The following is a 27,298-nucleotide window of genomic DNA, read 5'->3' as shown; positions in this document are numbered from 1 at the left end:
CAGTGGCAGAGTTTGAGAGGACTGACTCCAGTTCTGAAAGAAGTTCTGTGGGTAAAATGCCATCAAGCAGCACTGCATGCTACAGAGAAATCATTAGTGCAAGGAAGAGTGAATCAGTGCGGCGAACTTCACTGTTGTCTTATTTTAAGAAACTGACACAGCCCCTCCAGCCTTCAGTAACCACCACTCTGATCCTTTAGCAGCCATCAATGCCAAGGCGAGACCTCCCACCAGCAAAAAGATTACAACTTGCTGAAGCCTCAGATGATGGTTAGCATTTTTGTGCAATAAAATGTTTTTAAATTGAGGTATATACATTTTTTTAGACATAATGCTATTGCACACTTAACACATTATGGTATAGTGTAAACAACTTTTAGATGCACTGGGAAACCAACAAATTCATGTGACTCAATTTATTGTGGTCTGGAACCAAACCCACAGTATCTCCGAGGTCTTCACTTTTCTTACCGCTCTCCCAGTGATTAGAAATTGCCTGAAAAATAATATGCAATTTAAGATTGTATTTCACCTATTATTTTCAGCAAGGTCTAATGATGAAAAGCGCTGGCACTTCTATCCAGTGTTGATACTATTCTAATTCATGAAGTCGATTAGGAGGACCAGGCAGCGACTAAATAATTGATGTCTTCAGCTGGCAAGACACTAATTCTTCCTATGAATGCATTATGCCTTTATGTGTCTACCTGGTATCTAGAAATGAACTACTCACTGACAGCGTCCGATGCATCTCAATACACTGCTAAAGAGTGAATAGTCTTAGAGCCTGGTTCACATCCTTTTGGGCAGGGCTGGACCTGGCTTCCCACCACCTTGGGACCCATTGACCCAGGGACTCCCACCTGGATGGACAGACTCTGGCTCTTAGTCCCATTTCCAGTGAACACTACCCTCCACATATTATTGTAATTTTCTCAGGCCAGTTGCTCCATGGTCCATCTGGTTAAGCTAACCTCCTGAAGGGGCATCTGGTCAACCCACTAATCAGGACCCATGGTCAACCCATCTTCCAAACAGTTATTTATCATGATTATTGAGTTTTCTTGGTGCCCTCTTAAATTTTATGCCCTAATTCTGGCCCTGATACCAGGCTTCAGTGACAACAGGAGGGTTCCTTCTTCCTGTTGTCACTGAAGCCTGACATCAGGGCCATCCTGATGGCCTATGTTCCATGAAAGCATGTTGGCACAGTCAGGCCACGATATTGCATCAGTTCACTTGTTTGTTCAGGCTAGTGTTTGTCTGGTCTCTAAAAATTGCTTGGAGGATCCACATATAGAAATGTGTCTAGGTATCAGGCAGCACTAGCCCCTCTCATGCTGGATTCCACTCATTAGTCTCCTGACCTTGGAAAACTCAGTGTCTTCATGTATTCCTTCCTTCCTTCATTCATTCATACATGCATTCTTTCCTTTTGAGTGCCTAAAAACGTGCTTCAGTTTTTCCGTCTGAAACTTGGTGTAACGACATCAACTTTAATAATATATAATAAAACAAGAATACAATCCTATCTAGACTCTGTATTCAGATCCTTGCATTGCCAGCCCCTTGGGGTCATTCAGATGTCACCTCCAAAGGCAGACCTTCTCTGACCATGAACCCAGAGTTGTCCTCGTTCACCAGTGTCTATCACATCAGCCTGTTTTCATTCCTCTCTAGCAATTGCATTTTGAAATTCTGCTTTCGTGTATTTATCGTTTGTCTCTCTCTGTTTTAGAATGTCAGCTCCATGGGGGTAGGGACCTTATTGGTTCTTTTAATACGGTTATATCCTCAGCACCTAGAAGACAGTCTGGCGTGTAATAGATGCTCGTGAAATTATTTGTTGAATGAAGGTCAGGGCGTGGGTCAAATGCCGCTCCGATGTTTGTGAGAGTGTTTTGTTTCTTTTCAAGCTTCATATATATGATGAAAGGTAAATGCTTGGAGGACTTTGGCCCAGCAGTCTCTGGGGAAAGTAATTTTAGTTCTCGGAATCCTGGCCATCTCATCTGTAAAATGGCAGGAATGGTAGTACGTGCCTCGTAGGACTGCTGTGAGCGTTAATTTGATAACATAGCATACGAATAGCACTTGGCATGGGACTAAGTGTTAAGTCACCGTGGTGTGACGAGTTCATGGCAGCAGCCTCCATCTTCAGTGAATTCCAGAAATACCCAGAATTTATTTAATGTCCCATTAGAGACTTTTTTTCATTATCAATTGATCCAGCCCTTTAAAACCCATTGCAGTGTGAGGTCATTTGCATAATGGTGAGTTCTCTGAGTTTACTCTTTGGTTGTTAAATTGGAACTTTCAGAAATTCATCATGAATCTCCAGGTGTGATTTAAATGAGCTTTTGAGGACTCCTCCTAGGTCTAAGTCTTGTCCTCTCCTAGGGCGTCTCTCTCTTCTGTGTGATGTTCATTCAGTAATTTTTTACTGAGCACCTACTTGGTGCCAGGTTCTGTTCTTGGAGCTGAGTGGAGAATAAGATAGGAAAGGTCCTTGTCCTCATGGGCTTATTCTATTGATGGAGAAGTAACCTACATATGCACAAGTTAAGTGAACACACATACATACATGTAAACTATGTTCAGGGGTAGATGCTATGAAGACATAAGACAGTATCATGCAATAGAAAAGGGATATGCTTGGTTGTGAGACATTATTTTAGATAAGGTGGCAGAGGAGACCTCCATGAAAGGGTGGCGCTGAAGGAAATGGGAGGTCCAGGCACGTGGGTGTCTAGAAAGAGCATCTAAGGCGGAGGGAGGAGAAATTGGAGAGGCCCTGAGGCAGGGGTGTGGTGTGCTTGGTGTGTTTGGCAAAAAGAAGTTGGCCAATGCCACTGGAGCATTGGCCAACTTCTTTTTGCCAAACAGAGGGGAAGTCATGCCAGAGAGATGCTGGAGCCTTCGTCTTTTGGGCCTCGCAGGCCTTGGTGAGGACGGTGGATTGTACTGAGTGAGGTGGGAAGTTATGGGGAGGAGTGGCTTATGTTTTCAAAGGATATCTTGGCTGCCCCTGGGGAGTCATTCCTGGGGGCGGGACAGAGGCAGGGAGACCAGCGAAGAAGCTGTTGTGATGGTCCAGATGAGAGATGATTCTGGCTTGGGTTAGGCTGCTACAGAGCAGGGAGTGAGGAACCCTCAGAATCTGGGCTTATTACGACAGTGGGACCGATTGGATTTGCTGACATTTTGGAGCCCTGGTGTGTGAACGAAAGACAAGAATCAAGGATAGCAGCAGAATTTCCCCCGAGTGACTGGAAGATGGACTTGCCATTTATGGACCTGGGGAGAAGTGCTGGGAGGGGCCGGCTGGGGAACAGGGTGGCGTCACGTGACTGGTGTGGGCCACAGCAAATTTGAGATGCCTGTTCAACGTCCATGTAGGCAGTCTGGAGATCAGAGGACAGGTCTGGCCTGGAGACATAACTTTGGGAGCCCCCAGTGCAGAGTGGGTATTAAACACAATGTCATTTCATGGTTTCTTAGATTTTATCATCAACCCCTCAATTCACCTTTTCCCACAGGAGCTGGACCACATATGGGCTCCTATCCCATGATTCCCACTCCTCGTCAGGGTGAGGTCAGGTCCCACCCAAGTCAGTAGACTGTCCCGCTGCAGCCAGGGTGAAGCCGCTTAATGGGATGAGTGCCCAGCGGCGTATGGTGTGAAAATCTGTGCTGCGAGAGGGCAGCCCACAGTGTAGCGGAAGTCGCCCTGTTCTTTGTCGTGTCATTAGTGGGGAAAGGAAAACAGGATACAGTCTTTTATGGGTAGATCTCACCAGGGCAACGGGTGAGACCCCTTCCTGTTTAGAGCATCACTATTCTGCTCTCCAGAGCAACTTAGCATGATTCACATGATGCAGACGCCTCCGTACCCAGCCTATAGTGTTTTGGAGTTCTGAGTATCTCACGGGCTCGTGGCCAGAAGTAGAAAAAGAGGTTCTTTGTAATTGGGGTGAAAGGAAGAAAGTGCTGGACTATGAAATTCTGAGAGCAGAGGCTCTACCACCTGGCCCTGCAGACCATCTCCATCCTGGGTCTGTGCAGAGGCTGTACCTTTCACAGGGACCTGCGACAGTTTTCCAGCAAAGACCCACCTGTTTGTGTATTTCTGTGACAATGAGTCGTTCGTCTGGACCTGGCACTGGATAGTGAGGGGTAGGAGACATGTGCCTGCCCTTTAGGGTCTGATGGGAGACACACACATAAACGAATGAAGTTTACATGCTAAAATAAGGGCACAGGGATGGTCTAAGGAGGAACTGACAAACTTTCCTGGTGGATCAAAGAAGACATTTCCAAGGCTGTCCCTGTATCTGCCCATAGTGATGACGTGGGGATGGGCTTATGATCCAGCCCTGCCTGATACCAGGACCAAGACTTCTATTTTACTGCCAGGGAAGAGAACAATCCTCTCTCTTTCTCTCTCTCTGTCAAAATACTGCTGTGTGGGTATATATTTTCATTTCTCTCAGTGTCTAGGCGTGGAATGGCTGGGTCCTATGGTAATTCTCTGGTAACTTTTGGAGAAACTGCCAAATTGTGCTCCCGTGCAGCTGCACCATTTTACATTTCCCAGCAGCAATGTGTGACCGTTGCAATTTCTTCCCTTTCTCCCCAACACTTGTTATTTTCTGTTTTTTCTTTTTTCTTTTCTTTTTTTTTTTTTTCTGGATGAAAGCCATCCTAGTGGGTGTGACTATCTGTTGGTTTTGGCTTAGACTATTTTAGCTCTGTTTTCTGTCCCTTGCCCGGAAGAGTTTTATTTGGTGCATTTTGGAAGGATGATTTTGACACGTGGTGTTGGTAGTTCTGACCGAAGGAACTGCCTAGGCTAAAGCATGGAGGTGGGAGAGCCTAAAGGACATTCAAGGAATTGCAGATGATCTGGGGTATTGGGAATATGGTGTGTGAAAGGCCAGGAGATCAAGGTGAGGGGTTGTGATGTGGGGAATCTTGGCTGTCAGACTGAGAAAGAGCTAGTGAGGTATATGAGTGGACAGATTTAGTTCATTGTGCAGTTGGTTTCTAACAAACACCTTTTCTAAATGAAACTTTTTTTGTAGTTAGTCTGTGTGTACCAAGAAAGCTAATAGCTTAGGGTTTGGTTGTGTTTTTTTGCAGGGGGAGTTTTGTATTTTTTGGAATGATTTGTTAATTTTTCTCACTTTACCAAAGATAGCAGCTTATACCTCAACAGAACAGGGATATTTTAAATCACATAACTGCAGACAAACTGGAGCAATATTGTTTGAAAAGTTTCTCTTTTTTCATTGGATAGCTAATGAAATGAACAAATAAATGCAAACTAAGGACTATGATAAACATCATGGGAAGATTTACTTGTCTCTTAGGGGTTTAAGTTTCGACCACCTTTACTGGGGAGCAGTGTGCATCCCAGATGTTGTTTTGTTCTTTTTTTTTTTTTTTTTTAGTCATTAAATGATCTCTCTTTGGTTATACAACAGTACAACGAAGCTAAACACATGAGTAACCCAGAAGAACTAGACCTATAGTCCAGTCTTTCTAAACAATGCTATCATTTTCTTTCTTTTTCATGTTCTTAAAATGAGAGAGTGTATGGAACACAGCTCGTATAATACCTGGGGCACGGTAGGTAAACTGTAGATATTACTGGTCCGTGTCTACCAGTCCACACCTGTGCACACATGCCTTTTCACCTAAAATGATGCACTTTTTTAGGAGTTTGGGATTAACATATATACACTACTATATATAAAATAGATAATCAACAAGGACCTACCGTATAGCACAGGGAACTCTACTCAATATTCTGTAATAACCTAAATGGGAAAAGAATTTGAAAAAGCATATATATATATATATATATATATATATATATATATATATATGACTGGATCACTTTGCTGTACACCTGAAACCAACACAACATTGCAAATCAACTATACTCCAGTATAAAATAAAAATTAAAAGAAGTAAAATGATGCACTTTTATGTTCTACTTTTCCATTTACCATTCAATCAGAAGAACTTCCAGGGTTGCCATGGTGTTCACAAACACCCCTTCAGTGCTGCAAATGTCTGTCCAGGGAGTTACCATCAGGTCACTGCTTGTCCTCTGTTGGACCTTCACAGCTGAGGGGAACCTTGACAGATGTTATCCTGTCCAGTATCTAGTCTTCATTTGTCTGGCAGGTGCACCCCTACCGTGTCATGGGAACCGTTCTCCCCACCCTCAGTCCGTGTTGTTCAGGGTGAGAGGGTCACGCCCTTCCCTGTTCCCGGTGTGGTCACGTGTCCTGGCCTTGGACACTCCGATGACTTCACCCCTCTAGACGCTGTGATGAAGTCTTGGGCATGTCACCCAAGTCTTGCCAGTGAGACTCCACCATGAGCTTTTGTGTGAACAGTTTGGAAAAAGATTTTCTTTCCATGGAGCTTGTCAGCAGAAGGATGAGGGGGGTCTGGACTCCCCAACACCACCTACTGAACCTGGGGCCACAACACAAAAAAGTAGAGAGAGACTCTGTCCTGATGATGTTGTTTGAGCCCAAGATCCAGTCTGCCCACATTGCAATGTTCTGTCATAGGAGCCAATACATTTTCTTTCGTTCTTTTTTTTGGTGTGGTTTTAAAAAAACCTCGTACCCTAAAATTGACACTCTTAACCATTTTAAAGCCTACAGCACAGTAGTGTTAACTAGAGGGAATGTGTGCAACAGATTTCTAGAATTTTTTTTTTTTTTTTTTTTTTTTTTTGCGGTACGCGGGCCTCTCACTGTCATGGCCTCTCCCGTTGCGGAGCACAGGCTCCGGACGCGCAGGCTCAGCGGCCATGGCTCACGGGCCCAGCCGCTCCGTGACACATGGGATCTTCCCAGACCCGGGCACGAACCCGCGTCCCCTGCATTGGCAGTGGACTCTCAACCACTGTGCCACCAGGGAAGCCCCGATTTCTAGAATTTTTCATCTTGTGAAACTAAAAATCTATGCCTATTGAACAGCAACTTTCCCTTTTCCATCCCCCCAGACCCTGGCAACCACCATTCTACTTTTAGTTCTGAGAGTTTGACTACTTAAAGACCCATATAAGTAGAATCATGCAGTGTTTGTCGTTTTTGTGACTATCTTATTTCACTTAGTGTGATGTCCTAAATGTCCATCCATGTTGTAGCATGTGACAGGATTTCCCTCTTGTTAAAGGCTGAATAATATTCCACTGTACGTTTGCACCTCATTTTGTCTATCCGTCCATCACTGGTGGACGTCTGGATTGCTTCTGCCTCTTGGCTATTGTGAATAAAGCTGCAATGAACGTAGAGGTGCAAAGATCTCTTCAAGATCCTGTTTTCAGGGGCTTCCCTGGTGGCGCAGTGGTTGAGAGTCCGCCTGCCGATGCAGGGGACACGGGTTCGTGCCCCGGTCCGGGAAGATCCCATGTGCCGCGGAGCGGCTGGGCCTGTGAGCCATGGCCGCTGAGCCTGCGTGTCCGGAGCCTATGCTCTGCAATGGGAGAGGCCACAACAGTGAGAGGAAAAAGATCCTGTTTTCAGGTCTTTTGGCAATATATCCAGAAGTGGAATTGCTGGGTGATATGGTAATTCTATTCCTAATTTTTTGAGGAACCGCCGTACTGTTTTCCACAGCAATTGCACCATTTTACATCGAACCAACAGTGCACAAGGGTTCCCATTTCTCCACATATGCTTGTCAACATTTGCTATTTCCTGAGTGTGTTTTTTAAAAAAATCCTATCAGATGTGAGGTGGTACCTCACTGTGGTTTTGATTTGCCTTTCCCTGATGAGTGAGTGATGTTGAGCATCTTTTCATATGCTTGTTGGTCACTTGTATACTTTCTTTGGAGAAATGTCTATTCAAGTCCTATGCCCATTTTAAAAATCAAGCTATTATCTTTTTCTCGTTGTTGAATTGTGGGATTATTTTATATACTACGGAAATTAACCGCTTGTCGGATATATGGCTTTGCGATATTTCCTCCCATTCCGTAGGCTGCCTTTTCACTCTGTGGATTGTTTCTTTGGCTGCTCAGTTTTTCATTTTGATGCGAGGCAGGGTGGTCTCCACTAGACCCCAGGTTTCCCATCTTCCAGCGGAGTGTCTTTTACCCTTGAAATGGTGAGCTGCTGTGTTTTATTTGTGGCATTGCAGGAGAAATCCTTCAAATGCAACTGCTTATTGAAACAGCTGTCTGCTAGTTGAGGCATGTATTCAGCTATAAAATAAAAACAGTCTTTCTTGTATTTCCATGAGACAGGTGTGTGCAGTGCGCTGAAATCAAGATGAAAGCTTCGTTCCTCACGCCTTAGAGCCTGAGCCTCCAAACCACATTGCTCAGAAGGTTCTCTTGCGTGTTGTGAAGACAGATGCGCTCTAGGAAATGTCCAAGAACAGGCCGTATTCAAGGCAGGGAGGCTGTGTAACTCCTCTACATTAAAATACGATTTATTTTGCTTCCCAGTGACCATTTTCAAAAGGCATGTGCAGGTCGAAAATCCCATTTGCTGGTTATAGCCGGGGTCACCAGGGCAGACCTGGACTCCGGCGTTAGGGATGGTTCATGGGGGTCTAGGACAGACAGGTGGAGCTGCTCCATCTCCCTTCAGGAAAGACGTGCTCTTCGCTGCAGGGAGGACAGTGTGTGAGAGCTCCCAGCTGCTGACACCCACCCTCAGGGTCCCTCTGGGCTGCAGAGCTGAGCTGAGGCCACTTTCTCCCCGGGTAGCCCCCAGCCATCGACTGTGGACCACACGGATTCTGTCTGGGCTCCGGCCATCCCTGCCCAAGGCTGGACTTGTCTCCCGGGCGTCTTTGCTCCAGAGCTCTGCGCTGGGCTGGGCGAGCCTCTTTCAGATCTGCACTGTGGTCGGAGCCTCTCCCTGTCCCATCTTTCTCCCTCCTCCTCCTCCTCTCTCTCCAGGGTATCACTCTCAACGTCCTCACTCCCAGCTCCATTTTAGCATCTGCCTCTTGAAGCATTGAAATAACACAGGGTCCAAGATGCTTCCTTTCTATACATCCCTGATGTTTTTGGCTCCTGAGCCATGGCACCCAGTTTCTTTATGAGCCACGTCTCAGTGGCTGGTCTTCAGCATTGGGGGTGAGGAGAAGAAATAGCAAAAAGAGGTTGTAAAGAAAAGTTCCGAGTTCGTGTCACTTTGGAAATGAGGGTGGGAGCAAATCCAGACACCACGGGTCCTATGTGGGGAGGCCAGCTCCCCATCTGGGGTCGCTGATTTGTTCAGGGGTCAGAGTAAGGAAATGGTTTGGATGCCTGGACATCTTTTGTGTTGACATCTTTCTCTGGGAGTCGTTTTCCCTGCTTTATCATCCTGCCTCCCTGTGTTTCTGTAAGCGTTCATCCTCGCCTAGACCAGCCTAAGAGGAGGAGGACCATCTTGGTCGGCTTTGCTGAGATGAGGTAGGCACCCTCCCTGTCCCGGCCGGCTCTAGTTAACCCTGAGATCGCAGCTTAGCAGCACAAAGGAAAATGAATGGCTGGCGTAACTGATGAGTGCAGGGCAGGGCTGGCTTCAGGCATAGCTGCCTCTGGGGGGACCCACTGCTGCCATCAGGATACAATCTCTGCCAGCCTCTGGGCATCGTGGATCCTGGGATGGTGCCACCCTGAGGTGGGTTCTCTCCTGGGTGTGGTAGGGGGGCCTCCATCAATTCTGGGCTTACCTCCTGGCCTCAGACAACCCCCCTGGGAAAGATGTCTGTTCTCACAAGTCCAAGCAAAGTCCCGGAAGTGGGTTCTGACTGGCCACACCTGGAAGGAGCCGGGGGTGGAGTCAGCCCCACCTGGACAGAGTGGACAAAGTGAGGGAGAAGTTGATCCCTGAGAAGACTCAGGTGTGTGACAGGTAGATGTCACCTCACCTGGATGACAGGTTTAGAGGAAGGTTTGACAAAACGAGGTGTGTGTGGGACCACCCAGCATAGTGCCTGGCTCACAAGCAATTCGTCCATGGAAGTTGTAGTTTAGGTTAGTATGATTGGCATTGTTACCACCATCGTTATTATGGTGTTTTATTTTATTGTTTTATATAACAAAATGTGTCAAGATGCCTATTCCCTTTAAATAGCTGTAGAACTAAGACGAAATAAGCGAATTCTCCCTATACCTTTCTTTGTGATGGTGAGAAGTACATGATCTTGTCTTCTCTTTCTAGAACATTAAGGAAGCATTTGAGACATCAGTTAAGTCTTTTTTCTGTATAAGGATTGCTGTTACCAATCTTGAGTATAAAAGTGGCTGTGAAATTTAGCTCTGGTTTTTCTGTTGACATTAATTGGATATGTAACTTTGTCACCTACTTTTGTACCTTGTAATTAAAACATGATGTGTTTGCGTTAATGTCTGGGGAGTAGGGGACTCAAAAGGTGTTTAAAGAAGGCAAGTTTGACAGTATGAGCCTATATATTATAAAAATGGCAAGGTTTGACTTTTGGGGGTAAGGCAAATTGTTATCATCTTCCACTGAGTTGAAATTCACATAATGTAAAATTAACCATTTTAACGTGAACAACTCAGTGGCGTTTGGCACATTTGCAAGGCTGTGCCTCCAGCATCTCTAGTTACAAAAACGTTTTAAGCAGTTGCTTCCCAATTTTCCACCCCTGTCCTCGGGAATCACCGATCTGCTTTCCATCTCTGTGGATTTACCTTTTCTGGATGTTTCATATAAACAGAACTGTACAACATGTGAGCTTTTGTGTCTGGCTTCTTTCTCTTAGCAGAGTGTTTTTGAGGTTCACTCACAGTGTAGCATGGATGAGTCTGTCATTCCTTTTATGGCTGAATAATAGTCTGTTGAGTGGATACACCACAATATGTTTATCCATTCATCAGTCGATGGACATTTGGGCTGTCTCCAGCTTTTGGCTATTGGGAATAGTGCTGCTATAAACATCTGTGTGCTAGGACCTGCAGGAGTCCCTGCTTTCTGTTTTTGGGGGGGTGGAGTATATACCTAGGAGAAGAACTGCTAGTTCATATGGTAATTCTATGTTTAACTTTTTGAGAAAATGCCAACCTGGTTCCAGGATTGCCTTTTGAAAATAATAATAACATCTACCTTAATTCTCGGGCTTGAATGCCAGCTGGGACCAGTCTTCCAGGAAGTAGACATGTGTAAAGCTGGTCTTTCTCACAGATATGCAACTCCACAGGAGATTGGAACAGAGTCTGAGGCTCATTTGCATCGGCCAGGCTCAAATGGTGAGAAATGATTTGCAAAACACATCATAAAGCAGAATCTTCCTCTCCACCCAAATCTGTAGTTGTTAGTGGATGGCAACCTATTATGTATGGACTGCTGAGTATACTTTGGGAAAATCTGTCTGGATACTTGTAATCAGGTGCAGGACAGCATTACGGCAATCCTGATTTAACGCCAGCCCTATTAGAAGCAGGCTCTCATCAGCTCTACACAAATGATAATTTATGTTTTCATCGACTGCACACTCTACTTCTCACTGGCTTTTGAATCAAACCTGGATATGTATCTCCTTTTTTTAAGAGTACAGTATATTTAACTTTCACTTAAAGGTGTCCGAATGGATTAGGAAAAGATTCAAACTCAAAACTGATCTTATCATAATTTAAAAAAATGATTGGGAGAAAATGGAGCCAGTTGGACAGCCAGGTCATGCAGTTATCCTGATTTATGGCGTGGATTTTCTCTCTCATGCTCAATCCACCCCTTTCCTTATGAGAAAGAATTCTGAAGAGTCTGTAAGCTAAGTGGGTTAACTCTTCCTTCACCTGATTTTTCTTTCTTAAGAAAATCCCTTTATTTTTTTCCAAGAATATAAATTTTTTCTCTTCCCACTCTGAGACAAAATTATTATATTTTTGGTATTGGGACTCTTCTGTTCTTCCAACCGTAGTTAATACTGACCGACTATTGAGGTTCTGAGGGGTAAAGTTCAAACATTCTTATCTTGGCATTGTGGATTTTTAATTTGCTTCCGTTTAAAGAGCAAATAAAAGCATTTTGGTTCTGTCAATTGGTTGAGTTGGTTTTTTTTGGCAAAGAGAAACATCACGTCTTTTGGTATCTGTCTTATTAGCTGAGGTCTGGGTGAAATTTTTTATCTTGGACTAGGCAGGGACTATTGCTTTGGGAAGAACAGAAAACCAGATGTGAGTAAGAAAAGGTAGTTTATTGGGAGGATGCTAGGTTAGTGCATGAAATTCGGAGGTCCACCAAATGACAGAGCTACAGGAAGATCAAAGCCAAAGGTATTTCTAAAGACCTCAGAGGAAGGAATTCCAAGAGACTCACTTTAGGGTTCTGTCCTCAATATTGTCTTATCTCTCAATCTTATTCTTTATTTTAATTCATTCATTCATTCATTTTGGCTGTGCCGCATGGCTTGCAGGATCTTAGTTCCCTGACCAGGGATTGAACCCTCACCCCCAGCAGTGGAAGTGTGGAGTCCTAACCACTGGACCGCCAGGGAAGTCCCTCAATCTTATTCTTTAAACTCAGCTTATCAAAAGAAAATCTGATTGGCTCTTTGCTATCCCATGGACTGGCTTTCCATGGGTCAGACATTGCTCTGGTCCAATCAGTTTGGCTAGATGTAGGCTGGTGGGGGAGAAAGGATCACCTAACACAGACTTAGCTGCTGGAGTCCAAACCTCGAAAGAGTCTTTCTCAGGGATGGGCTATGAGCGGAGCAGACACCCCCAAAAGGTGTCCTCTCACACCCTACCCCTCTTGTCAGGTAACATCTATGTAACCTAATCTTCTCTACCTTTGTGTGCACATACTACATGGCGAGAACATTGTTAAGTTTGGGCTACCCCACATCCATATCTGCTTCTTTTCATGCAACGTCTTGACATCCTTCTGGGGTCTTCCTTTCTCTTATCACGAGCGTCGTGGATGGGCTGCAAATTAAGGTACCCTACATGCACTGATCATGCTATGGGGACATCACCTGGTCAGTCAATCAGATGCTCTCTCCTGGGACGTTGAGTCTGGACTAAGTTGGCGCAAGGTTGGACAAGACAGTATGAGCATATCCATTTTATCTGGGCAACGGATGAGCTTTTACCAGCTGCCCTGGTTTCCGTTGTTTCTGAGACCTATTTTTTTAAGCTTTTCTTTTAAACTAGTGAGCTATAGCCACCTGGTGTCCTCCAACAAATTCGACAAATTCTGCTTAGGTTATTAAGAGTCAGTGTCTGTTGCTTACACCCCCAGAGCCCTAACGGATTCACTGTTGAAAGTCAGGAGAATGGCTCTGAAAACTTGGGGGTGTGGGTCCTTTGTCAGAAAGGAGAGTGTCAGTTAAGGTCACTGGGCTGTTTTTACTAAGACCAGAAGATAGTCTCCAGAAATTATTTGTAAAAGAAGGGAAAAAAGGCTCTAAAAATGCTCACTTAACTCAGTCTGGTTAGCTCTTGAACACCCTGATTTACTAAGGTTCTATAAAATCGCCTTCTCTCTCTCTCTTTTTTTTTTTTTTCGCGGTACGCAGGCCTCTCACTGCTGTGGCCTCTCCCGTTGCGGAGCACAGGCTCCGGACGCAGAGGCTCAGCGGCCACGGCTCACAGACCCAGCCGCTCCGCGGCATGTGGGATCTTCCCGGACCGGGGCATGAACCCGCGTCCCCTGCATCGGCAGGCAGACTCTCAACCACTGCGCCACCAGGGAAGCCCTCGCCTTCTCTTTTAACTGACCATATTTCTGATCGTTGCACAGTGGGAAGGTAGAATGAGTTGCCTTTTGCCTCTTTTTCCCTCTTGACAAGGGTCTTCTTCTCCGACCCTCCCAGTTTGCCCCCGTGACCCCTTGCCAGTGGTGGTCATTGCTGCAGTTTCTGTGCTGCTTGTACATCACTACCACGCTTAGAAAGAGCGGCACACACTGTAACATACTTAGCTGGGACAAGGTCTCCTCAGTCCCCTGTGACCTTCGTGAGCACTAGAACAAGGTCTGATTTCCCTTCTTACCTGTTATGCCATACCCAGTACTTGGCACTTAGGGGTACTCAATAAATCTTTATCGAATTGAATTGTGTTACTATTCTTTTTACCCAAACCTGTGCCTGAGTTTCCATTTTAGAAGGCGTTGAAGGTATTGTGGTTTCATCCACTGAGTGAATTAAGAGCTCTGGGTCTTTCCTCTGGGGGAGGTTTGGAACCTGAATTTTAATGTTAAACGTGGTGAGATTCGGCAAGTCGGGGTGGAAGTAAAGACCCCACACAGCTACCTTATGGCTTCTTGACTTCTTCCACTCGCTGCCAGTGGAACCACTCTTAAGCGACTGTTTCTCTCCATCTTTGATTCTGGGCACCAACTGCAGAGTCCAGACTTAGCTGTCGTCTTGTTTTTTCCTACTAGCTTTCAACGGAAGGATCTACGTGTCATCCGGTTCCAGTAGTGGCAAGAATACCAGACTTACCTGGGACTAGGAAAATAACGTACGTGTGTGTGTGTGTGTGTGTGTGTATTAGCACAATGATGGGCAGAGTAGTGGTGGTACAGGGAATTATAAAATTGCCCCTGGAAGGAATATCATTTATGGCTAGCTTATGCTGTGTTCTTCTCAGCCCTGAGACCTGTCCAGTTAAAAAAAATCTATATTTGAGCAAGAAAGAGCTGGTGAAGAGAAAATTGGAATGATTCCTCAGTGGAAAGGGCATGGACATAAAATCAGGTGTGACCCTTGCTTTATTGTAGTATATCACTCCACTGTATTATATGATTAGTGCTAGACCATCAGTGCATGATATTGTGTGTTACTATATTGTGTTACACTGTATTGATTACAAGAGAGAGTAATTGTGATGTTAGACGGCTTTGGATAAAATCTGGACCCTACTGTGTGCTGGCTGTGTGACCTTGGGTGAGTGGGGGTGGTTTGACCAAGAAACACATTTTTGAGGTGTTATTAGAACAGGGTGGCTGTACTTACAGCAATCTGGTGCAGATGTGAGAAATTCTGGGCCTGAAGGATCATGGGTTCTCAATGCATTACGTCTGAAGGCCTTGAGAATTGATATCAGAGGCCTGATGGGCTGTGACAATTACTCTTGAACTTCTGCAGCCCCAGAACCTTCTTTTGTGGTGGAGTAATATTGTCTTCTAAATACGAAGCTCTCAGGTGCTGTAAGAACCCTCTGAGGGTGTGGCCACTGCTAAATTTCTGTTTCCTGGCGTCAGGAGACAAATGTGCCTCATTGTTCACCGTCCCCAATTTTAGTTTTTTGGACTGACTTAATATCTTCAGTGGAATTAATTATGATCTCCCTTTGGGGTGGGGTCAGTTTTGATGTGTCTTGCTTGTGTTATTCTCCCTGCTCAAGTTAAGGGGATTGATACAGTATGCAATAGCTCACTTGAAAGTGCTAAGATCAGAAGGTAAAGAATGCCAAATGCCACCCCACTTAGACTTCCTGCTCTACAATGCCGTTTTATATTGTAGCTTTTAGGGAAGAAAGGAATGTTGCTTAAGAAAGATCATCATTCCCTGGGCCCAGCCAAGGGACCAAGTTTCCAGAGCCCTGAAGACAAGGGGTGACACCCCAAAATATGTACTCATTCTCCACTCTAACTTCATTGGCCGAGCAGCTGCCAAGAGCAAAGGCCGCATCTCCCAATACCTGGCCAACAAATGCAGTATCGCCTCACGAACTGATTGCTTCTCTGAGGTACCTACCCGTGTATTTGGGGAGAAGCTTCGAGAACAAGTTGAGGAGCGGCTGTCCTTCTATGAGATTAGAGATAGCCCACAAAAGAATCTGGAGGTCATGAAGGAGGCAATGGTTCAGGCAGAGGAAGCAGCTGCCGAGATTACTAGGAAGCTGGAGAAACAGGAGAAGAAACGCTTGAAGAAGGAAAAGGAAAGGCTGGCTGCGATTGCCCTGGCGTCCTCAGAAAACATCAGTAAGACCCCAGAAGAATGTGAGGGAACAAGTGAAAGACCCAAAAAGAAGCAAAAGCAAAATCCCCAGGAAGCTCCTCAGGAGAATGGAATGGAAGACCCATCTGTCTCCTTCTCCAAGCCCTCCAGAAAGAAATCTTTTTCCAAGGGGGAGCTAGTTAGTAGTGATCTTCAAGAGACAGCTGGCAGTGGAAGTCTCACCAAGAGGAAGCAATCTTTCCCCAAAGAGGAACCAGTTAGCGACCCTGAAGAGTCAGGAAACAAGAGGGTCCCCAAGAAAAAGAGGAAATTCTCTTCCAAGGAGGAGCCTCTCAGCAGTGGACCTGAAGAGGATGCTGCCAGCAAGAACAGCAGCTCCAAGAAAAAGAACAAGCTCCGAAAGCTCTCCCAGGAAGATTAGAACGGACATTTCCCTAGTAGGGCATGACTTGCTGAGATATTTCCCATCCCATCCCCTATAGCCCAATAAAAGTCAAACCAAAACAAAACAAAACAAAAAGAGAAAGATCATCAGCATCGTTTTAAAATACAAGTAGCAGCGTACTGCCTTTGATTCAACTATTTGAAGTCCTTGTTTTCTCAAGCTAAGTCCCTTATATGTGGAATCTTAAAAAAAATGATACAAATGAACTTATTTACAAAATGGAAACAGACTCACAGACTTCAAAAACAAATTTATGGTTACCAAAGGGGAAACGTGGAGGGGAGGGATAAATTAGGCGTTTGGGATTAACATATACACACTACTATATATAAAATGGATAAGCAACAAGGACCTACTGTAGAGCACAGGGAACGCTACTCAATATTCTGTAATAACCTAAATGGGAAAAGAATCTGAAAAAGAATGGATATATGTATATGTATAACTTTATCACTTTGCTATACACCTGAAACTAACACAACACTGTAAATCAACTGTAATATAAAATAAAAAGTAAATTAAAAAAAAGTTAAGGGGATGAAGTGGGAATTGAACAATATGAAATTTCCCAAAGGCAATGTGCATCCCTGAGTAGCCTTGTCTGTTTCTCCTTACTGGATGGTTGTTGTAGTTGTTTTGAGATTGTGTTGAAACCACAGGGGGTCTGCATTCTGTTACCTAGGCGCTAACTCCCCATTCTGCTTGGGAAGAGAATGCCTCAGTCTGTTTTCTAACTTTTCCTTTGAAATACTATTTAGCATATCTTTCAGGACCCCGTTATTCCACAGCCTTGGTGGAAGTAGGTTTATTACAACAACTCCCTCTTTTAAAAATTTATTTATTTATTTTTGTCTGTGTTGGATCTTCGTTTCTGTGCGAGGGCTTTCTCCAGTTGCAGAGAGCGGGGGCCACTCTTCATCGCAGTGCATGGGCGTCTCTTGTTGCGGAGCACAGGCTCCAGACGCGCAGGCTCAGTAGTTGTGGCTCACGGGCCCGGTTGCTCCGTGGCACGTGGGATCTTCCCAGACCAGGGCTCGAACCGTGTCCCCTGCACTGGCAGGCAGATTCTCAACCACTGCACCACCAGGGAAGCCCGTACCTCCCTCTTTACAGGAAAATCAATAAGGTTCTTTCTTCCTTAGCTCCAGAAATGAAGGCTGTCTTTGAAAATGGAAGTTGAAGGCTAGAATTGCAGGCCAATGGGTCTAGCATAGGATGACTGGTCTCTAAGGAATTCACTGGGATATTCCAGTTGTCAGATTCTTTGAACGCAACCCATCATAGCCCTTTGCATGCGTTAAGATCATTGATGTTAGCTGCTGTAACAAATAACCCTGTATCTCAGTGGCATAACACAGTCCAGCAAGGCCTGGATGGAGTGTCTGAGCTACATCCAAGTTCAAGCCGTGGTCAGGGACTGCTTCTGTCCTTTGCTGTGCCATCTGGAAACTGTGCTGTTGCCATGCCATCCTTAGAAGTTTCCATGGAAACCCTGGAACATCTCACTGGGTGTTTTCAAAGGCCAGGTTTGGAAGTGGCTTATGTTACCTCTCTCCACATTTCATTGGTCAGTAGGCAGAGACAGGGCTTCAAGGGAGGCTGGCATGTGTAGCCTTTCTATGTGCCCAGAAAGAAAAAACAGCGAGGTGAACGTGTGATATAGCCTTGATGCACTTGTCAAGTATATTTTGCTGTTTTCCACCCTTATGTTGTCTTCTTCCCATAGAATTACTTGTTTTCTTTTCTTTTCTTCCTTCCTTCCTTCCTTTCTTCCTTCCTTCCTTCCTTCCTTTTTGAAAGTTACACTCATGTTCCCCTCTGGACGTCTGTTGAACTTGACCTTATATCTTCCGTATTCATCATTTGACTGTATGCTGTTGCGTCTTATTCTTCAAACGTTTCTTTATCTCAGTCTTGTCTCTCCCATCATCACCTGCTCAATATATTCCCAAAGTGGTCGGCTCGGAAGAAGTTTTCCATTTGTCTGGAAGGGGTTGCTGCTTAGTGCCTACAGAATGAGAGCAGCGCCTATTTTAGCTCTTAATTTATGCAGAAACTCTTAGCAAAGTAGAAATAGAAAGGAACTTTATTAACTTGAGAGACAGTATCTTTCAGAACTCTACGATAAACATTACGTTTAACAGGAAATCAAAGTTAGGACAAAAGAGGAGGAAGTGTGTTGGTATCATGGCTGACATTGTACTGATTGTCTAGCCGAGACAATAACACATGGGAAAGAAACAAATTATAAAGATTATGTATCAGTTTTTGCTGCAAAACAAATCACCCTAAAATGAAGTTGTCTAAGATAACAACCATTTACTTAGTGTGTAATTATGTGAGTCTGCACTGCTGGTCGGGCTCAGCTGGGCAATGCTTTTTATGGGCTTCTCTCTTGTACTGGTGGCCAGCTGCTGGGTAGTTGATTGTTGTTGTAGCCACTAAGTTGGGATGCTTCATTTCACAGAGAAACCTAACTGATACAATTAGAAGAAAGGGGACAACACGCTCATTATCTGTGGATGATATTCTAGTTTACTAAGAAGATCTTAGTATTAGGAACAAGACTGCATTGAAGAAATTGGTTTTATCACATTCAAGCCTATGGATACCAATCAGCATTTTGGGGGGCCGGATGTTGGTCCTGAGAGACTTTTTTCTTCAAGCGATGCACTTGCAATCATCATTTGCATATGCAACGATCCCTTTAATTATCTCTGGGTTTGTCTGCAAAAGCTTTCTTGTTATCCAATCTCAGATATCACCCACAGATGAATTCAGAGAAGTCGAAGATGGTTAGCACTTGACAGAACATGAGAAATCAGGTATTCAGTACCTTCACTTATGGCTGAGAAAATTGAGGCTAAGAGAGGTTAAGAGACTGGTCCATGGTCACACAGCTAGCATAGAGCAAAAGTATGTGTTATCAGTAGAAGTATTCGTATCATATTAGAAGCTAGGCTTTTTGATCCCCTGTCAATGCTCTTCTAATATCACAGTCACAATTCTCTGACTTATGTCCACTTAAAAGAAGAGGCAGCCAATGGGAATGATCCTAGATGGAATAGGACAAAAGTAGAACCCTCAATTGGTTCTGGCATCTTTTGAAGGCAGAATCTACCTAAAAACTTTTAAGAAATTTGAACATTGGTTGTGTCCTAGTACAACTCAGTATGTCTTGGAGACATCAGTGACCTTATATCATGTTGTTATTTGTAGGACACTGTTTAAAACTTAGCACTTAGAGTGGACAACCTTGTCTTGCCCCTCATCTAAGAGGAAATGGTTTCAGTTTTTCACCATTGAGAATGATATTGGCTGTGGCTTTGTCAAATATGGCCTTTATTATGTTGAGGTAAGTTCCCTCTATGCCATATGGAATCTAAAAAAAATAATGGTTCTGGGGGCTTCCCTGGTGGCGCATCGGTTGAGAGTCCGCCTGCCGATGTAGGGGACACGGGTTCGTGCCCCGGTCCGGGAAGATCCCACATGCTGCGGAGCGGCTGGGCCCGTGAGCCATGGCCACTAAGCCTGCGCGTCCAGAGCCTGTGCTCCGCAACAGGAGAGGCCACAACAGTGAGAGGCCTGTGTACCGCAAAAATAAATAAATAAATAAATAAATAAATAAATAAATAATGGTTCTGAAGAACCTAGGGGCAGGACAGGAATAAAGACATAGAGAATGGACTTGAGGACGGGGGAGGGGGAAGGGTAAGCTGGGACGAAGTGAGAGAGTGGCATGGACATATATACACTACCAAATGTAAAATCGATAGCTGGTGGGAAGCAGCCGCATAGCACAGGGAGATCAGCTCCGTGCTTTGTGACCAGCTAGAGGGGTGGGATAGGGAGGGTGGGAGGGAGATGCAAGAGGGAGGAGATATGGGGATACATGTATATGTATAGCTGATTCACTTTGTTATAAAGCAGAAACTAACACACCATTGTAAAGCAGTTATACTCCAATAAAGATGTTAAAAATAAATAAAGTTGTATCTACAAAAAAAATTAGCAGTTATACATTTAAATAAATAATTATCTATTTTTGAACTATGTGTATCCACTTATAACATCTTAGTGATGTTGAAGGGGGAGGGTTACACCAGAGATTAATGTGCAAACGATGCTATATTGTTCTCCTTTACTCTTAATAGCAATTAAAATATTAATATGATGAGTTGAATTCTTGCTAGAAGCCAGGCACTGTGTTGAACACCTTGCATATATTATCTAAGTAAATTCTCACAGTAACTAGGCAATGTAGGTATTATTATCCACATTTACAGATGAGGAGACTGAGATGTGATGGGGTTAAACCCAAGGTAAGCAAATGACAGAAGGGGGATTCAAACCCAAGTCTGTCTAGCCTCCAAGTTCCAAGTTCAACTCTTGTTGATGTTTGCTCAGTAGGCCTGTGATAGTTTGAAAATAGGTATATACATTCTTATGACACTCCCTCCTTTAAGAGGTGGAGCTTAATTCCCCTCCCCTTGAGCATGGGCAGGACTTGGTGACTCATTTCTAAAGAATAGGAGATGGTGGGAGTGATGGTGTGTGACTTTCGAGACCAGGTCATAGAAGGCATTACGCCTTCCTCCTTGTTCTCTCTTGGATCTTGCATCCTGTGGAAAGCTAGCCACCGTGTCATGAGGACACGCAAGCAGCTCTTTGGAGAGGTCCGTGTGGTGAAGAACTGAAGTCCCCAGCCAATGGCCATGTGAGGGCACCATCTTGGAAGTGGCTTCTTCAGCCCGTCAAGCCTTTAGATGATGCAGCCCCAGCCGGCATCCTCACTGCAATCTCATGAGTGACCCTGGAGCTCTGCTCAATGTTATGTAACAAGCTAAATGGGAAAAGAATTTGAAAGAGAATAGATACGTGTATATGTAGAACTGAATCACTTTGCTGAACACCTGAAACTAACACGTTATTCATCAATTGTGCTCCAATATAAAATGAAAAGTTAAAAAAAAAGAACTCATCAGCTCAGCTCACTCACTCTGATCCATAGGAACTGTGAAATAATACATGTTCATGGTTTTAATCTGCTAAATTGGGGGATAATTTGTTATGCAGCACTAAATAACTGAACACAAGCCCTTCCAAGGTAGACATGAACCCAGGTAGGCTTGTCTGGGTGAACACCAACCCTGAGCTGCTAAGGGCTGCATTGGTCAAGTTCCCCTCAAAGTCACAACTCAATGAGGGTAGCTTGGTTTTCCCCTCAGTGTCATGATGTTCACTAAACATTCAGGTGATGCTGCTTGTGGGCCACTGGGGTACACAGGTCTCAGGTGATACCTCTTCAAGAGTGGAGAGCCCTGTACCTAGCCTTTCACCTTCTCCAGTGTGGCTGCCTGTATACCTGTGAGCCCACAGGAGAATGGGATATTCTGTTGTGAGTGGACACCACCCATGTGGACCCAACTGAGCTTACTGCATTGTCCCTATGGCTCACAGACTCAGTGGATCAATAGACCTTTGCTTGTTTGACTCAACCATGGGGCCTGGCCTGGGCAGAAAATGCAGCCAGTCTTCTCAGTGCATCAAAGACTGAAGGTTTCTTTTCTGCTCTTACCTGGGGCCACCTTGGAAGACATAGTATTTAAAAGAGACCACTTTTTTTTTTTACATATACATGTATCTATTCTTTTTCAAATTCTTTTCCCATTTAGGTTGTTACATAATATTGAGCAGAGCTCCCTGTGCTATACAGTAGGTCCTTGTTGGTTATCATTTTACACATAGCAGTGTGGGCATGTCAATCCCAAACTCCCTAACTATACCTCCCCCCGACCCATCTCCCCTGGTTACCATAAATTCGTTTTCTAAGTCTGTGAGTCTCAAACAGGCCACTGTGAACGAGCAGGAATGGAAAAGTCAACCTCTTTCTCTGGGAAACAGGGTTGGGGTAAAAAAAAAAGGAGTCTGCAAAGCCAGGTGTCAGATGGACAATTAAATCAGATTAATAAATTGGATTTTCAGGAAGATTCCTGGAAAAGGGGAACATTTCATCCAGGAGGCCCAATAACCCTTCCAAGTGGAAGTGGCCCAGGGTCATGGGGCCCTGGGTTTCCGTGGGTTTCTGAGAGCACCCTGCTTCCGCTCCCTCCTCGCCTCACAGGACTGGGGAGCACATGGGGCCTTTGACCATCTGTGCGGACTGTTCTGGGTTCAGTTCAGATCTGAAGCCCAGCCTTTGTCTGTCTCCTGGCGTGACTGCTCGTCAACTTTTTTTGCTCTGTGCGGTGTCCTCCAAATACGGCTTCTTGCTGTTTGCACAGCTAATTGCCTGTATCCCACGTCTGGCGGGGCAGGTGTGAATGCGGGCTGCGGCTTTGCCTCTTCCCCGTTACTGGGCACCACGCACCCCACATCCCCCGTGGCCTTTCCAAGTCCATCTCCCATCATCCTTTGCAGTTTCTCGACCTCAGGGGGACCTGCAGCCAGGACTTGGTGGACGCAGGTCAGGCTGTATGCGTGATGCTCTGGGCAGGCCACGGGGTCCTTGGAGTCCTGGAGGTAGTGGGGACTCTGTGAGAGTGACAGAAAGGCTAACGTGATCCTACCATCAGCATCCCTGCTTTGCTTCTCAGCCAGCCAATCACTGCAGGGATGGATGGGGCAGCGGCCGGAGAAAAATGCACCACCTTAGGTGGACACGGGCTTCTCTGGTCCTGTTTCTTGGCAGCCACGTGAAGGAACCCCCTTTGTCCTCCACTCAGTCCTGCGAAGGTTTCATTTCGCTCCTGAGAGGTGCCGGACACTGTGGGGGTCCCGGGGACATGGTGTGAATAAAAAGGACACAGTTCCCGCCCTCTGAAGCTTACATTCAAGTGAGGGAGAAAACGATGAACCCGTAAATGTGCATAAGCACCTAATTTCAGATGGCGGCGTGTGCTGTGAATGAGAGTTCAGTGAGCTCTGAGAGAGAGTAAAAGGGAGGGGACCCATATCCGGGGCAGAGAAGTCCTGTCTCTGCAGGTGGAAATCTGCGACCATGATAATAATTATGTGCAGAGCAGTTTTCTACACGCTCCACACATGGGCTTCTTTAATCCTCTCAACAGCACCGTGAGGTCCTCACCTCCCCAGGCTCAGCTTTGCGAGGACCTTGACCTCACTGCTTGAAGCAAACTGTCACGAGGCAGTTTGTCTTAGGTCCGTCAGTCGGTTCAAGCTAAGGCACAGAAGACATCTGGGAAGACGTTTGCAATAAGTAAAAGTTACAATGGATCCATATTTCTATATGCCCCCCTGCTGCCCCCCAGAATCCCCCGGAAGCTCTCTGGTGGTCCAGCCTAACTGGAAACAGACACAGGAGTGCTGGAAATATATTCAGCCTTGCCAGGCTGGCGCTCTGCAGAGCCGGCACCTCAGCGGGCATGGGGCACACATCTGGAGGGTCCTAGGGGTCCCACCAGAGCCAACCTCGCATGACAGGCTCGCTACTTATTCTCTCTCGGCCCTCAAGCGCTCTTGCACTCTTCTCTGCTGTGTGATTTGGGGGTTCATGCCAACAGATCGACTCACCTGGGCTCCCTTGCCGCTGGCTTCTGGCCAGGCTCAGCCAGTGGGAGGCCTTAGTGGGAGACCAGAGGGAAGGAAGAGCAAGGTCCTTCCTGCATGTGTTCCCCCCACCCAGGGCTACAGCTCCTGCTAGATGGCCCCCCATCCACCAGCTCTTACGGGGCTCCGGCAACACTATTCTCCTCCACTCCCCCCAGAGCCCTTCAAACTCGGGGCAGTGACAACTTTTTGCTGTCACTGCCCTCTGGCTTTTTCAACATTCCTTGTTATTTCTCTTATCCCCACTTGTTCCTCTGCAAATATTCCCTTCATCCCATACGATTCCGTTAAACCATTATGAATGGAACCCTGCTTCCTGCTGGGACCCCTACAGGTGCACCAGGCAACAGCCCTGAGACTTCACCGTGTAAGCAGTGAGCAGTGTGCCTGGGCTTGCTGATGTCTTCCTGCAGAGGACACTGGGCAGATGGGATAGACCATCCCCTGCCATATCCCACGTGTGCTGGGGTTACTGCGTTTTGAATAATATTGGGACTGGAAGGATGTCGAGCATTCCTTTGGTGGCAGGTTCTTGAATACGTCTTGGTCTTTTAATACAAAGTCCTTTAAAAAAAAAGGCTTGGGGCTTCCCTGGTGGCGCAGTGGTTGAGAGTCCGCCTGCCGATGCAGGGGACGCGGGTTCGTGCCCCGGTCCGGGAAGATCCCACGTGCCGCGGAGTGGCTGGGCCCGTGAGCCATGGCCGCTGAGCCTGTGCGTCCGGAGCCTGTGCTCCGCAACGGGAGAGGCCACAACAATGAGAGGCCTGCGTACCGCAAAAAAAAAAAAAAAAGAAGGCTTAATATCTGACTGCCGTTGCTTGAGAGACGAGCCTGAACATTTTAAAATGCACTTTAGTGCGAGATGGTTGAGAAGCTGCGAGAGGCGCTGAATTCATTTTGATCCACTTGAGTTGTAACAACACAATACCCTGTCCTCCTGAAACTATATTATCTTCAACTCTGCGCGTTCCTCACTTGTTGAACTATGATGGATGCTAGTCACTTAGCTCTAGGTTTTTAAACAGAAAAAATAAACCGGGAAGTGATCTCCCTGGATTTCAAGACGAGCGTATAGAATGGGGTTGGGGGATGTGTCAGTGTAAGTGTTAGCAATTCAGGCATCTTGAAGAGGTTTCATACTGGCGTCTGGGTCCACTTTCCGGAAATATGAGGGTTTCCATGGCAGGCAATACTAGACTTTAAGAAAGGAGGTTTGCTAGCACTTGATATTGATTTATTGCTCTATTTGGCTCTCCCCATACATCGGCTGAAATATGGCTGAATGCCAGTGAAAAGTCACCAGAGTTGAAATTATGAGGCAAGTAAAATAATGCCACTTGTGTATCGTGAAGTACTGCATCTCCATCTCATGATAGACTTGAATGCTATCATATTTAGATCAGTGTTTTTTAGTTGCAAGCAGAAGGGGCTTAAATCAGGTAACCAAATATCAGAGACAGTGCTTTGGCTCTAGTCCTGGGACAGTCCAGGGCGTGAATCTGGCTCCATGGCTGGCTCTGGGACCTCCTAAGATGTAATTCTCTCCCTTGCTTCCGCCTCCATCACCTCTTCGGCATCGGCATCCTCTTTTGCCTTCACTCTCAGGCAGATGCTCTTTATAGGCTGAGAGCTTAATTCTGCCAGCTCAGAATCTCCTCTCTAAAGAGACCAAGTTTCCTAATTTCCTCCACCCCATTTCTTTCTGTGCTTTGCAAAGACCACTCTCTGTTTGTTAGTGCAGACTTTCTTTTTTTTTTTTTTTTTTTTTTTTTTTTTTTTGCGGTACGCGGGCCTCTCACTGCTGTGGCCTCTCCCGTTGCGGAGCGCGGGCTCAGCGGCCATGGCTCACGGGCCTAGCCGCTCCGCAGCATGTGGGATCCTCCCAGACAGGGGCACGAACCCGTGTCCCCTGCATCGGCAGGCGGACTCTCAACCACAGTGCAGACTTTCTTTAGGTTGTGGACCGTAGCATGGATTAGGTCTCAGGTCTTTTCCTAGCAAGCATATTCCGGCCATGACCTTGGAGCCAGGTATTGGTTTGGATCCTGTTTCTATGACTTCCTAATTGTGGCACTGTAAGAAAGTCACACAGTATCTCTGAGACTGCCCCATCATGTGTAACCTGGCAATGATAGAGCCTCTCTCAGAGGGCCATGGTGAGATTTAAGTGATGAAGGCCCTGGCACAGTGCTTGGTATATGCCAGGTACCGGGCGGGGTGCTGTTATAAAACACCTGGGCTCATGCCTTGGCTTAGAGAGAAAGTTAACTAACTGCAGAGCCGTAGCATCCCTTACGTCTATGGTTGTCTCGTTGTTTGGAATTCTTTTCTTTTACTTTATGCTGATAGAGAACTGGACGGGGTTAGGTCTCCGTAGCCAGGGGTGGGGTCTACAATGGCAACTGGTTTCTGGAAAGTCCCGTCCCTTGGTGGGATGTGTGAGATTTTATGAAAAGGGCCTGCGTGACCGCTGACTGGTTCTCAGGGCTGAAGGCCGCTCCGTGGAAGTATCTGCAGATGGACCGCAAGGCAGCCACCTGTTTACCCTCTGCTTCCTGCTCCCTCTGTGAGTTTGTGCCGTGTTTGGGCGTGTGTGCCCGTGAGTGCCTGTGTGTGCAGGACGTGCGTGCTTGCACATGGCAAACTTGCTACCACCTCAGGGCCTTTGCCCCTGCTGTTCCCCCATCTGGAACATTGATCCATGTCCTCCGTCAGTGAAATCTCAGCTCTTCAGGATCTGTTCTCAGAGGGGCCTCTTCTCACAACTCTATCCAAATGATCCCTCTCCCCATCACTTTACCCCGTTTTATCTTCATCTCTGTGTATCTCAGCATCAGTCAGGATGGGCTCGTTGATGCGGTGACAACAAACCACCCCCAAGTCTCAGCGGTTTAAAACAGCAAAGTTTATTTTGCACTCACACTGTGAGCCTCTGGGGACTCTGACCATCATAATCTCGAAGGCGGCCTAAACGGCGCCTCATCTTGAACTAGAGGCTTGTACTGGTGACGAAATACTTGCCTAGAAGGGAGACACACAATGTGTTGGTCAGGCTCCATCCAACCTCTAGTGGGCCAGAAAATAGGAAAGGCCAAGTATTTAGGGCAAGTCACTAATGACTATCAAATTCACTATTTAACAGTGGCCTCATTTAATTTTATATTTGCTTTGTAATGGTCTCCTTCTACCAGAATATAAACTCCAGGAGATCAGGAATCGCCCCTGCCTTCCTCACGACTGATCCTCAGTGCGGAGAACAGAGCTTGGCGCCCATGAGATGCTAACACGTTTTATCAAACGTTTGAATGAATGAGTTATAGTCCAGAACTTAAGAGACCCAGAGAAGAGTGTAAGTTTGCGAAACCCTGGCAGAATTAGA

At 45.8% G+C, this 27,298-nt stretch overlaps 1 protein-coding gene across 1 annotated transcript in view; it reads left to right on the top strand.

Annotated features, from left to right (window-relative positions):
• Positions 1-27,298, top strand: part of LOC309815040 (transmembrane protein 132B) — a gene marked incomplete at its 5' end in the record, with an annotated part of 393,456 nt that overhangs the window by 256,487 nt on the left and 109,671 nt on the right. The gene's annotated exons all lie outside the window — the stretch shown is intronic.

This window comes from Mesoplodon mirus (assembly GCF_964341445.2).
Source record: "Mesoplodon mirus genome assembly, chromosome: 13".
NCBI classification, from domain to species: domain Eukaryota; kingdom Metazoa; phylum Chordata; class Mammalia; order Artiodactyla; family Ziphiidae; genus Mesoplodon; species Mesoplodon mirus.
The sequence above is the reverse complement of the archived record's forward strand: the minus strand, read 5'-3'. Positions and strand labels throughout refer to the sequence as shown.